The sequence below is a fragment of the Pygoscelis adeliae genome, unplaced genomic scaffold (genome assembly GCF_000699105.1).
Source record: "Pygoscelis adeliae isolate BGI_AS28 unplaced genomic scaffold, ASM69910v1 Scaffold59, whole genome shotgun sequence".
In the NCBI taxonomy this organism is placed as follows: Eukaryota; Metazoa; Chordata; class Aves; order Sphenisciformes; family Spheniscidae; genus Pygoscelis; species Pygoscelis adeliae.
Window position 1 is genome coordinate 2,024,904 of NW_008825565.1, and position 10,747 is coordinate 2,035,650.

Below are 10,747 nucleotides of genomic sequence, written 5' to 3' on the forward strand. Positions count from 1 at the left end.
TCTTGCCACTCTAGGAAACAGCCTCCCTCCGCCTCAGACAGTGTCAGCGTTTCAGTCCATAGTGGCATTCAGTGGTGGTACCACTGCCATGAAGAACTGACTCACAGCCTGTACCTTTGCAGGGTGCTGCATCTTTTCCCTAAACCACTCCACCAAAAAATCTGCATTCAACTCATTCAGTTTCCAAGCATCCAGGGGCCATCTTTATTCTCTGGCCCTAGAGCAAGATGGCAGGTTATTTCACTGGCAGAATGCTTCAGCTGCCTGGTATATTTATGATACTGATGGATTAATTGCCAGGCTATCTCTCAATGTGGTTTTCTATTTCAAAGAATTGAGAGGATGCCTAGAAGCTTGGATGAGAGCTTTTATACAGATATTTTATCCTTAAGTACAATCATACTTGCAATGGCTTCCTAAAGTTAGAAGAGCAATCAACATGCAATGAACCCATATTTTCACAGCCAGGATGTCTTGTCGTCTCAAAAACAATCTTCTTCCAGCATTAAAAAAAATTGCAGACATAACAACTTATAAATTTTTCTTTCACTCCCTTATTCACAAAACTGAAATCCTGTTCCTGTTTTCAAATTTCAGTGCTTTGTTTTGACAAAATACAAACCTAATTTTTTATTTATTTCTAATTTATGAAATTTAAAGAAAATGGACAACCACCTTCTTAGGAGCCTGTGCAAAAAGTAACTTCTGGATCAAGACGACACCTGAAAATTTAAACCTCAGTTTCTTTCTTCGGAAGTTTTAACAACTGAAACTGAAGAAAAGGATTTATGATCAAATATTCAGTCATCTTGCCAACTTTATTATTAGCAAGGGAACTCAAGTCATCAGATTTAAAGGAAATTCCCTCATATTGAGACTGGGGAATCTTGCTGTACAATAATGACAAATACAGACCAATGTTGTTTAGAAGATGAAATTAGACGTTAAGTCCTAGTAAAGGGATGAAAGCTTTCCGTATAAGAAAATGTACATATTTATACACATGCTTACACACTGCACATACATATAAAGCTGTATAATGAGATATCTTAAATTAAAAATTGCTAGTTCATTACTTTAGTAATAGTACCTATAATGAATATGTATAAGCAATGGAAAATGACATGTCTAAAGATCTATTCAATTTATGACAGTCACTGAGAAAAACTATTTAACTCTCATTTTAATTACCCAATTAGACAAAAGAACTATTTATTTTATCTTCAAGAACCCTTTAGCTGTGACTAATCACACCTTGATTCAGCTACTTACAAATTAAACATGAACACAAATGATTAGAACCACTCCAAAAATTAACAAAATGTCTGTAAGACTCTCATGTATTGATCCAAGATCTTGAATTCAATAGAAGTCAATGAGATCTGGCAGTGCTAAGTACCTGCTTCAAAATTCAAGCCATGAGTCTGAAGTCATTTTTCTCCACGTGTTTATGGCATGACATTGTAAAGTACAGACTATGTGGTATTCGTGGTGCTATAGAGCATTTTCAAAAGTGACCCATTTTCAGTATAAATGTTGCATCCTCTCCAAATTAAAATTTGGGTAAATCAAGTGTAGTAAAGTAACCCCTTCACAGAGGACCAGCTCACGTGCCGTTCTCAGTCTGATCCAATATCCTCCAAAGTCAGCAGAAATGGAGTGGCATGTCATGCCCAAAGCGTGGCACATGCCCTTGCACTTACCGAGCGTTTCCCTTCTGCAAGATACTGGGTATGTCACCTTCCTTTCCCACCTTTCCCTGTGATAATTTTTCTTCTCTGCTCTTAAACAGAGAAGAAATTCTTCTTGAGTCTCACCACAGATACAGCTGTACATGGAGCAGCTGGTGTGCAAATGTCACACGTGTGTATGTTCAAGCACAGAAGTTCGCCAACCATCTGTCCGTCTGCGATCTCTCATAGTCTCTGTTTTTGTACACATACATGTATATATCTCTCTCTATATATATATTCACCACTGACATAGAACTACTTTTGGGTCCAGATAGGGATACAGATACGCTTGCAGATTAACATGGATAAAGCGCTACGCACTGACTATAGCGCTATCGCATGTACCTATGAAAAGCCACTCTGTCTATCAGAATGGACTCCCAGTTCAAAAGCAAATTTCCACCCAAGTCTAACTGTGTTGTAGCCAAACTGAAGGACTCATATTATAAAATGCATGATATTTAAGTAATTGACTTCAATGAGACTACTGTGTGTGTAGAATTACTCACATGTGGAAATGTTTGCAGCTTTGGGCCCCAAACCACTTCAAATTTTTCATGCCACATCCTCTTTTAACACAGTTCACCTTTCTTGAAGTCAAATCAGCCTAATCAAAAAGGCACTTACAACATATTTTTGTAGATTTTTTTTACAGGTTTAACTCTTCAAATTCTCCTCAAATTTTTTTGGCTCACAAAGTATGAAGTCCTCTTCTATTTACAACCTTCAACAATGATTGTGTTTTCTTTCCAGAAAGCCTGGCCCTTTCCCTATTTCTGTTTGGGGATTTTTTGACCACCTGCAGAAACAGGCTTAATCATCGTAAAGTATTCATTTCCCTTTCATACACAACTAATATTTGTTAGTTTTAAATAATCATTTGTAATTTCTTGCAGAATTAAGCATTATTTGGTAGACTGGATGCATAGAATTGTATATGCATATATATGTGCAAAAATATTGAAAATAAATCAGTGTATATTTCAACACACAATTATTGCAATAATGAATCTATACATCCATATACAAAAATTATGACATCTATATGTACATGCATGTGTTTGTATCTCTATATACATATATAGACATGTATGGATACATACACTGATACTCATTAATTTGCAGAAGACTTTGCTACAGATTGCTGTACAAAACAGACACATATTCAGCGTAAGATATCTTACCGTCATTTGAAAACCTGCATACATATTTTGTATCAAAGAATGGATGCATTATTGAAATGACTGTGGTCTTTAAATTACTTTATTTCTACATATAGGTACACATGTGTATTTGTATACACATGAGTAGAAATGACTGCTGTGCTAAATCTGGATTTGCAATAACATAGGTATATAACTGATAGATAACACAGTCTTACACATACACATAAATTACATAGTCACACATTGCAAACAATTACATTTCTACTGCATATGCAGCCGTTAAATTTTTTAGGCACATCTTTACAATATGTTACAATGATTTGTTTTTAAGGAGATGCATGGATTTATAATAAATCCCGCAGATGTGTAACTTGGTAAAATGTTAAAGCTAACAACCTGGCAACTCCACATACACACTTGCATTTACTGGCAAAAGGGCTTCCTCTCTTTCGGAGCCTGCGTCAAGCCCGCTGTAGTGGAGAGGGCTGACTGCAGGGTGTTTCGGCTCTAACCTGGGGTAGGACTGCACTCCTCCCCCTTGCTTGCACAGTACCTGATCTTCTTGACTGGGTCATTTAAACACTAACAAGTAATCAATATTAACAGTATAGTTAATATATGAATGATGCAGGTGATGTAACATCCTCCCCAATGTTAAAAAGTCGTAAAAAAATTGTCCTACCATTACTCCACTGCCCTCCACAGATCCCTTGCAAGGTCTCCAAGGTTACTTTCAGAGGTCTATTCAGGTTTAACTTTGCTCTGGTTTTATAAAAGGCCTAGCACAAAATAAGGAGACTCTCGAGCCCAGATCTTCTCCCCCTAACCTCAGGGTGAGGAGAAGGAGGTTCACCATGTTCATTAAGTTATGTATTTGCATAAGTTTGATTTCAGTGGGAGGTAAAGGCGGAGGAGGAAAATATTAGTTAGAACAGAATTATCCAACATTTGATGGAAGATTATTTTTGCATATTTTGTGATAAGAATAAAATGTCTTGAATGTATAGGTGTTTTGAGCAGCAAGTAATGATGCTTCCATGGATCAAACAATTCAGAATAATGACTTCTTGCTAAAACATACTGATTTTTTTTTTTTTATTTGGGAAGAATGCATATTTACTGCATGTCACTGTTCAGTTTTGCTGTGACTAATGTTAAACTTCTTGAGTTAATGAGCAAAGCTAGTAAAGTAAGCAAAAATAATTTGGTTGGTTATTTATTTTGTTGCACTGAGAAACTGGCTGACAGTTTTAGCTTTTCCCCTTAGAATTGCCAGCAACAAAAAGCTTTTTCTTGTCTCTGTATATATTAGACTGTTTAAAATCATAGTCTAGATTTCAGGCAGAGGGAAACTGCCATCTTTTTAAGTACATTCTTAAATTTTGTGTGTGCACGCATGTACATTAAAATGTTAAAAATTTGGAGGGCTTTCTTGGAAATAATTTCAATCACTTTGCAAGTAGAAGGTGCAATACAAAACATACAATTATCATAACTTTTCCTGCATTTGTTGATTTGAGGTCTTTATCCTTTTAATTTGCTTCATAAACTAAAAAAGGAGTTGCCTTCCACAATCTATCCAACAAATCAGTATTCATCCACTGCACAAGGGTAAAATAAGAGTTAATATGTTTTTACAGGAGAGGTAGGAAAATATTTTTTCTCACTATGTAGCCCCCCTAGAATTCCTTAGTTGTAGTAAAATAAATTAAACACAATAAATGGCATGCCTACATAGAATTGCTTATGTCCTATGCTTAGTTATGATTAAAGCCCAATTTCAAATGAACATGCTTTCAAGATTTCTTTCTTTTTCTCTGGAATTAGCACAAGTTATACCTGGTAGCTCAGTTTTTACATTGATTCGTATCTTACACCAACCGTATGCCAGAGCAGAATATTTATTTCAAGGCCTGTTTTCCTTCACTTTTCTCCAATTCCGGTATAACCTTAATCTCGTCGCTTTTATATAAAACATATAATACTGCAGGCAGCACTGGGTCATATGGAATAGGTTAAGAGGAGAAAAAGTTCTACTCTTTACCACAAAAAGTAATACATAAATCCTTCTCACTCATTCTTCAGTTCAGTATTTTGAGAAGCCATTTCAGATACTTAAATCTGACATCTATTTGGCTTTCAGTTGGCCTGAAGATCATGCAAATCCCCACGCTACAGTAAATCTTAATGCAGAGTTTCTGTTTTTCAGTGGGAAGCATAGAAAGTTTTCCTTGATTTTCTTGATTTTTACATATTTTGCATGAAAATGATCACACATATGAAAAGAGAGATATTTTAGGAAAGCTACGTTTGAACATTATGAGAACACTTCCCATGCTTTATTTTTGAATCCTGGCAGACTTGATTGAAACTCAGAGATATTTTACCCAATGGCTTTTCATCCAGAATTAAAACTCCACTGAAAGATACATGAATTTTAAAACCTGCATTTAGATTGATGGAAACAAAAGAAATTACATGAGGGATTTTTAAGACAGATGCTTTATAATATATTTTTGTGATGAGAAAAACACAAGCACACAGATGATGGGAGGAAGTTAATAGATAATCCAGTATGTCATTAATTCAATAACTTTGAACTCTGAAGACTTTACCAGTTTTTAAGCACAGTCATTTAATGAAAAAACAGCAAGTTGCAAACTGTGTGTCCACTGGCATGTCTACCACAAAAGGAAAGAATGGTTTTCTTGCTAGAGTGAGAGGTTTCATATTCTTTCGATCACTGTGTGCACAGGAGATGACCAAAACAGACCCCTAACTACCTAAGGGTCTTGGTCTCACACTTTTCTATTAGGAGAGCCAGTCTTATCTGTAGTTTGACATAAACCAGGACAACCTTCAAAAGCAACTCACTGTCACTCATGAGGAAAAGAGATATCACCAGATGGTACAACAACCTCAAACCGGGCAAGTGTCAGTTATTGACACTGGTACTCCACACTCACACTTGTGTGTGACAAGTGGCATCGTGCACGGTACGTAACCACAGCCCTTCGTGCCAGCTTCTGCCAGAAGAGGTGTTTGTTCCCTTTCCGGCACATGCTGGGTCTTTCCTATGCGATAGATCACCACAGCCCCCCACTGGGGAACCCCCAAACCATAGCAGAATCTACATGTGGTTTCCAGTGGGTTCATGCATTTCATCAGGTAAAGACAAGCATGCCAAGTTCAGCCCCATCCTCATCCCTTAGGAATTTACACTTCTCCTTGGCTTCTGTAACCAAAGACCAAATGCGATTCCTTGTGCAAAAGAAATACGACACAGACACAGTGGCAAGCGATTGAGCAGGGTGGGAAAGATCAAAGAATCTGGAACAAATGCAGGGCACAGCCACAAGCGGGGCTAGGCACAAATAAATACTCCCATACCCGCTCTGCGAGGAACACACACACGCAGTAAGTGTTCAGACCGTGTTCCCAGCTATCCTCCAGCTACCGTGACAGCCGTGACAGCAATCCTCTGGCACAGCCTCCAGCAGAACGTGACTGCTGGGACTATTGCTCCCTGCTACTTTGGCAGCTGCTCGTTTTAGACCTGATACACCAAAGTTTTGTACCCATGACTTCCAGTGCTCATGCTCACTGCCACATTACAGAGGTTTTGCTGGCTCCAAATGTCTCCCCTTCCACTGTAGACCAACGCTTTTGGTGGATTAGGAAGGTTTTCCAGTTCTTTACTGACATAAGAATTGAAGCACAACTAAATTCTGGTAAGCATATATGAAACTGTATTTGGTTTTGTGGAGAAGAGCTAATGGTAGGCTACAGCCCACAAATTTTGTTGTTACATCGCTTTGTTGTATTTGTGTGATCCTGTCCAGTATTTTAAAGCCGTAATGCTTTAATAGTGGGCTTGAGACAGCTGCAGCCAATTTCCTTTCTTAATTACTATGCTGGGGTTATCCCAAGACATTTTTCAGCTGTAAGTTGTGCTCATAGCATGGAAACATTTGAAAACTGCTGATTTAATAAAACCACACACCGCTGGCCAAAAAGTGAGAACCTAATTTAGAAATTATGTTAAGCTGTGTAGTGTGATGCCTGAAATGTCACATGAAGTCTTCGAAAAAAGCAAGTTTCACAGTTACTTCTTTTATTTCTTTTCAAACTGTAAGCAAAAGCATTATAAAAAATTCTGCAATTTTTCATTGTATGGTTAATGCCAAATCGAATTAATCACTTGAACTGTGCATTCAGTTACAGTCGACTGTTTCTTAAGGAAAACTATAGAATCACAGCACCAACATTTTACAAAGAAAATGGGAGTGCTTGCTTTAGAGGGAAGAGGTATTTTTCATTGAAAATCTTTTTCATTTAAAGCTCCTAACACAGCTGCTGCTATGCATCTAGAGCTGCACAGCAAAATCAAAAGGAGAAACAGCAGAATTTCATCTCTCTGCCTGGGTGTCCTCCCGGCTGGTTATCAGAAAGTGTCACCAAGAAAAGCTCCTCAGGAGCTTCCGCTGGTACAGCCCCGCTGCTCTACAAGATGGGCCAGAGGCGCAGCCTGCAAGACCGCCACCACAATTTCTGCTCGTTTCCTATGTGTTCTGGATATACTGCAAAGCGTCCACTTACATCTTTAAGGACTTACATGGCTTGCCCCTCGCTGTACAACAGATTGCCTCCTTGATATCACTGGCACTGGCAGCTGTTACCAGCTGATGTGACTTCAGCATCAGTCTCTCGGTTGCTGGGTTTATGCAGCAGGGAGAGTGCTTTCATTTCATCCCCAAATTCACACTCCCAATGGAGCAGCTGAGACAGGATCTATTAAACTTCTACATATAAACATTTTCTTGAGAAAGCCGGTCACCAGGCTGGAAAAGTATTTTTAGTAACTTTATGGAGGTATAGCTCCAACTTCATGGTTTTACTGTGCTGCATGTAGCTAGAGGGACTGTCTTCTGATATAGGCAATCATGTGAGGCCTGATGCTCTTCTGCCATGAGGCCATCTCACACTGCTTTGGCACAGTAAAATTCCCTTAAGATAGGATTAAATGACAGTAATTTACAGCCACTTTGCCCTGCCGATGGACTATGAATTTGTGTCTTGCTACACATGAGAATCAAGTCCATTTTTTAAATTCTAATTCCTTGCTCTGGAACTTAGATAGCAAGTACAGATTACTTATAAAAACACAGATTCCCTATAAATACAAAACTACTATTTTTCCTGGTTTGTAGCACCAAATATAGTGAATATGAAGCTTGGTATTATGCCCCACCAAAGCTTACTCTCTCAATCGAGCAGGAAGCAAGTGCACACGGGGCTTTTCTACGCTGCGGTTACTGCCCAAGTCTCAAACGTGGTATTCGCATCAAGTCTGTACACATTTTCTCTGGTAAATTGGACTTCATTTGTGTGATACATCTTCAGAGTTGTCTTTGAAAAATGAGATTAAAACCCATTCTAAAGTCAAGTAAGTATATGTGTATGGCCTTTTCTACTGGAGCATTTGTAAACATCCACTGATTCTAAACGGTGGAGTTTGGAAATGTGAAATACGAAGCAGCACAATGCGATGCACAATCCCACCTTATTCTGACAGCAGCAGCAGACGGGCATGTACTGACATCAAAAAAATGCTGACAGATCAGCTTACTAACAACTACCTAATCTCATTAATCTTACCTTTTTCCTCTGCAAGTATTTTCTTCAGGACAAATCCTGTGTTAAAGCTGGCCTCCTCCAGATGCCACAGCCCCACTCCCGCCCCATCCACAGGTGGAAACACGGCTGAAAGAAGAAGTTAGAAAATCTTAAAGCCGCATTCATATTTTCTGCGGGGACCTGTGTCAGAGGGATGGTTCCGGCCTCTGTGTGCTTCCTCCTCATTCACCTTTTAAATTAACTACCTCTCATTGGCAATGTGTCAAGACCATCCCACCACCGCTAAAGCATCGTAAGATGCAGGTTTTGTAAGCAGAATCTAGAAATGGCTGTGCACAGACATGCACACATGCACACACACGCATACTGCTCTCTGAGGGAACCCCACACCACGAGCGTGCCACGGTTGGCTCGGAAAGCAGCGGAGAAGAAGCTGTGGGGGTGAGATGAAAGCAAAGAGTTACAGCGACAGCCATTTAGACGGCAAACAAAGCCCTTCCATCTCAGAAGGTGGCAGAGGCACTTGTTAGACCCAGTGGGGCCAGGCAGCCGCTGGAACCAGAGCCAGTGACAGATATTTTGTCAAATTAAAAATACTTTGACTCTCACTTCAGTCCTAAGAACCTAAATTTCACCTTTCTCAAATTCTCACAATAAAATCTTCACCTAAATTTGCTTGGGAACATTTGAGATGAAGCAGAACAGCTTTCTCATAACCATGATGTACTTCACAAATGGGGAAGAAAGCCATCCTTTGAGGTGCTGCAGGTTTACACACACCTCTCTCTCCTGGGTTCATAGTTCACACAACAGCAAAGGGGATCAGAATTAGACCCATCATTTTCACAGTAATTCCCATTTTCTCTCTTTTTTCTTAACATCAGTTAACATGAAAAATACTGGCATAGCACAGCCCCTCACACACCTCTTTCTACTTTTATACAAGGCTTTTTTAAGCTGAAGTGGAAACAAACTCTGGAACAAATGAAAATCCAGAAGATACATGACCTGGGGCAGGATTAGACCACTGTTTAACAGGATATCACAATACTGAGTATTTAACAGATGGTACTAAAAGTAAAACCGATTATGTGAATCAATTTCACAAACATATTAACAAAGTAAAACTAAAGATACTGAATTTGATTCAGAATATCGATTCACATTAAGAAATTTAGAAAAAAAAGAAAATGCAAAGAACTCACCAGACGCAGGAAGCTGAAAGCGGCTATTGGAAATAAACGTTGCGGAAGTCAACTATTCTAGACGAGATAGGGGAAGAAAAAAAGAAGGTGGCGTTCTGTGCTCTTGGCTTTTTCAGATGGACTTCTATTTTAGCAGATTAGAACAACTATATTATTGAGAGGGAAAAAAACAACCACAAGAGGTAACCAGAGACCACTGCACATACAGGCCAAATTAGTCCTGGCAACTGGGTCTAGCTCATCCGGAAGCAGCAGTGACAGCAGACCCAGATGTAGTATGACGAGAAATAGCGGAGTGGCTTAGGGTAAGTCAGCTTCCTGGTGAGAGCTCCTCAGCTCTGCCTGTGTGGGTTTTGTTGTGGGTTGGTATATGAGTGTATATGTCTTTCTCTCTTTGGTGACTATGGGAGCAGATGTAAAAACCTTGAAGACGGGGGAGGGGGGCAAAACCTCCAGGCTGCAGAAAGCTTTCTCTTTGCAGTCTGCTGCTCCTACAGCCGCCTCCTCTCTGCTACAGCGGCTAATAGCATAGCGCAGCCCAGCAGCTCCTATACGTGCTAGGAGAAAAGGAGCAGATCAACAACTGCCCGCCAGTGCTACATGCGAGTAGCATGAATGAGGCTTGGAATATTTTTATGCAAGCTGGAATATGGCCCTGCCTTTAAAAAAAAGTGTACATGTTCAGTTGACCTTGTGCAAAACCCAAGGCAGGCACTTTTGGGCTGATTCAAACTTGGGTTTGTCTTAATTCAGTGAGGATTCCCCAGTAGCATTGGTTAGGATTGACCAGCACAAGGAGGCTGAGCAGGAGGAGGGACCACAGGCGTGGAGACTGCCGCCTTTCCCAGGATAGACAACTTGAGCTGGCCAGACTCTCATCACTTCCAGCTTTCCTACCACAACACTGAAAGCAAAGCTTTGATGATAGTTTCAGGATTTCAAGTGCCAGGTCTATGGTCTATACTCCAGGAGCTGTGAATACAAGAGGTTGTCCACTTTGGATGAT